At 39.1% G+C, this 3,796-nt stretch overlaps 1 non-coding gene across 1 annotated transcript; it reads right to left on the bottom strand.

The window, feature by feature from the left end:
- Window positions 1-517: 517 nt before the first annotated feature.
- Window positions 518-624, bottom strand: TRNAL-CAA. Its single transcript has 2 exons — window positions 587-624; window positions 518-563 (listed from the first exon to the last, which is right to left on the bottom strand). It is a non-coding gene; the product is annotated as a tRNA-Leu (tRNA).
- Between the last annotated feature and the right edge of the window lie 3,172 nt (window positions 625-3,796).

Below are 3,796 nucleotides of genomic sequence, written 5' to 3' on the forward strand. Positions count from 1 at the left end.
CCACATGAATGTTGGCTACTTGTTGCTGTTGTGTGATCTCCCCTCTAGGTGTCACTGTGAAGAGTTACAATTCAGCCTGGCTACAGCTGAGTTGAATGAGTAGTGCAAGTTACCCGCTGAAAGTCTAGTGGTACGGTCTCCTCGGCACTTCCATTACTCTGTTTCGATCGTTACCGGATATCGAGGCGATCCTCTCGCAGCCGTTTGTATTTCGGCGCTTCCCATCGCTAGTCCTACAGTCCAGCTCATTGGTTATAAATTTGAAATAGGTCAAAAGGCAAAGCATAAAGAAAAGGAATGGAAAAAATTGGGAAGGGCCGGAGAGAGAGGGGGTGAGCCCCGAGACACAAACCTTTATGATGGGAGAGCGCGGAATGAGAGACAGCTGAAACACAGGCGAGGGGAAAAGATCACTATTGTTGGTTACAGCTTTTAATTTTAAAAAATTATAATAAAAATCTCTACAGGATATTTACATACCACCGGTAGAAGTGAGGAGGGGAAAAAAAAAATCGTGTGTCAGAAGTGGGATTTGAACCCACGCCTCCATACGGAGACCAGAACGCTCCACTAGGAAAGGAACAACCTTGAGTCTGGCGCCTTAGACCACTCGGCCATCCTGACACCCGGAAGCCTTACGTCCTGAAGGACCTTATTCAGGAATTGAAAATGGAACGCGTATTTCAGCTACAGTCTGGTTTTTCTGATGTTTCTTTTTTTCATTCCTTAATCTTTTTTTTCCAGTTTTTCGCCACCTGATTCGTAATTTTTCTTTTTTTTTTTTTTTGTATTTGCCTCTTTTTGCCCTACAACTAAGGAAAATACCGAGCCCTTGATGCTGCAATTTCTGCTGTAAGACATGGGAGCCCCATTTGAACAGGCAGAATTTACTGAAATAGAAACAGAGGCAATCTATTTGCAATTAATTCAACAATGTTTCATAATATGGTTTTAAATCTGGTAATGCTAAGCTCCCTTATTACTCTCTTAAATTGAAATTCTTGCCTTTTGTCCCTTAAAATCAATTCTTTTATTTTGTCAGGTTTTGTAACCCTTTGGTTTGTAAAAATACAAGTCATTCCCCAATTGAGAAATAATCAAAGGATATGAACAGGCAGCTTTCAGACAAAGAAATCAAAGCTATCTATAGTCATATGAAAAAAAATGCTCTAGATCACCATTGATTAGAGAAATGAAAATTAAAAATTAAAACAACCTATCAGATTAGCTAATATGACAAAAAAGGGAAATAATAAACTTTAGAGAAGCTGTGGAAAAATTGGAACACTAATGAAATTGTGAGCTGATCCAGCAATTCTGGAGAGTAATTTGGAACTATGCCCAAAGGGCTATGGGGCTGTGCATACCCTTTGACTCAGTAATACCACTACTAAGTCTGTATCTCAAAGAGATCATTAAAAAAGGGAAAAGAACCCATATGTCAAAAATGTTTATAGCAGCTCTCTTTGTGGTGGCAAAGAATTGCCTCCCTTCCTTTGAGGTTCATGCTATTCATGTTTAACATCCAATCAGAATCCTGGTAGCTGTTGTCCACAGACCCCTAGACCCCTACAGACCCCTTCCTTCTTCAATAATTCAATATATAGCTTACAATTTTTATTTCCTCTCCAACTCCTGCCGTCATACAAGGGGACTTCAACATACATATTGATTCTCCTTCAAATACCCTAACCATTCATTCCTCAATCTACTCACCTCCCATGAGCTAGTACTCCACCCAAACTCAGCCACCCACAAAAATCTTGATCTTGCCATCATCCACAAATGTACCACATGTCTATGATAAAGAATTCTGGGGCACCTAGGTGTCGCAGTGGATAGAGCACCGGCCCTGGAGTACCTGAGTTCAAATCCGGCCTCAGACACTTAATACTTAACTAGCTGTGTGACACTGGGCAAGTCACTTAACCCCAATTACCTCACTTAAAAAAAAAAAAAGAATTCTGAAATTGCCTTATCCAATCATACTCTGTTGGCTTTTTGCCTCTCCTTCTGCCTTCCTTTACGGAACTCTATACTTCATTCACACTTTGACCTCCAATCCCTTGATTCCTCAATTCTCTCCAAATCAATCTCCCCTGCAGTAGCCACTCTATTCTCTCCATCTTAACTCCTCTCAAATCCCTAGCCCCCTTATTATACCACCAATTATGCTTGATCAAGCCTTAGCTTTTAATCACTCCCACCACTCTCTGCTCATACATACATGCTGCTGGATTCTATATGGGTCCGCTACAAATTTATGTTATATAACAGCCCCGTCACTGCTGTTTGGCAATCCTACTATAATCCCTTGTCAACTCACTTATTCCAGTCTCCACAGCAATTTTTCAGGACTTTCCCTCTTTTAATCAGTGTATACCATCCAAAAAAAAAGAGAAAAAGACCTATTTGTACAAAAATATTTATAGCATCTCTTTGTGTAGTGGCTAAGAATTGGAAATCTAAGGAATGCCCATCAATTGGGGAATGGCTAAACAAACTGTGGTAAATGATTGGGATGGAATATTATTGTGCTATAAGAAATGACAAACAGGATGATTTCAGAAAGGCCTGGAAAGACTTGTATGAACTGATATATAGTGAAGTGAGCAGAACCAAGAGAACATTCTGCACAGTGACAGCAATATTATTTAATAAAGAACATAACTTATTCTTAACTATTCTCAACAATATAATGATCCAAGACAATCCCAAAGGACTAATGATGAAACATACTATCCATCTCCAAAGAACATATATTGATTGAACAGAGACTGAAGCATGCTATTCTTCACTCTTTCATTTTTTTCTTTCATTCAAGTATTCTTTTACAAAATAACTAATATGGTAATGTTTTACATAATTGTACATGTATAACCTATATCTGATTGCTTACTGCCCAGGGAGGGGAAGGAGGGATAAAATTTGGAACCCACAACTTTAAATAAAAATTTTATTATTTAAATTTTTTCTTATTATTAGTGCTATAAAATTTTTTGTATACATACACACATATACACATACATAAAAACATGCATACCTATGTATATGTTTGTTTTGTCTCTCCCATTAGATTGTAAGCTCCATGTGGGCAGGGACTGTCTTTTGCCTCTTTTTGTATCCCTAGTGTTTAGCACAATGCCTGGAACATTATGGGATCTTGATGTTTCTTGATTGACTTCCCAAAGGTCACTCCCAAAAGTTTTTACTTGTTCCTTAGCGCATCAGTTCTGCTCTGGCTATAAATTCTAGACTCTAGAATGAAGAAGGTTCCATTCTCTTCATCCTCTTTTGTCTCTAAAAACAAATTCTTGAATAACAGAATGCCAAGATATTTTCTGGGCCTTTCCAACTAACAAGGTTGTAAACTCCACTCCCTCTACCTATTGCTGAGCTCCCCCCAGATCATGTAGGCAGATACAGGAATTGAGCTGACCAGACTTTTTGGTTTCAGCCACGTAAAGAGAGACCAGAATCAGTGACAGAATGTCTATGCAAGTTCCATAGTCTTCCTCTGTCAGGCAACCCCTTAGACATCATCATGATTTTCCAAGAAGCAGCTACCTGTACAAACAGCTATGAAAGGAGGTCTGGACATGCTCCAGACCTGTCCCTCTCCCCACTTCCCCCACACCTTCCCCACTCATTACAATATCTTTGCAGTCTTTTATCACATTATTCTCCTTCACACAATACAGTCCAGCTATACTGAATAACATTCTATTATTGCTCATACACGAAGGTCCATCTTCCATCTCCAAGCCTTTGCAGTCATTATCAATCTATGCATGAC

The sequence above is a fragment of the Dromiciops gliroides genome, chromosome 4, assembly GCF_019393635.1.
Source record: "Dromiciops gliroides isolate mDroGli1 chromosome 4, mDroGli1.pri, whole genome shotgun sequence".
NCBI lineage: Eukaryota > Metazoa > Chordata > Mammalia > Microbiotheria > Microbiotheriidae > Dromiciops > Dromiciops gliroides.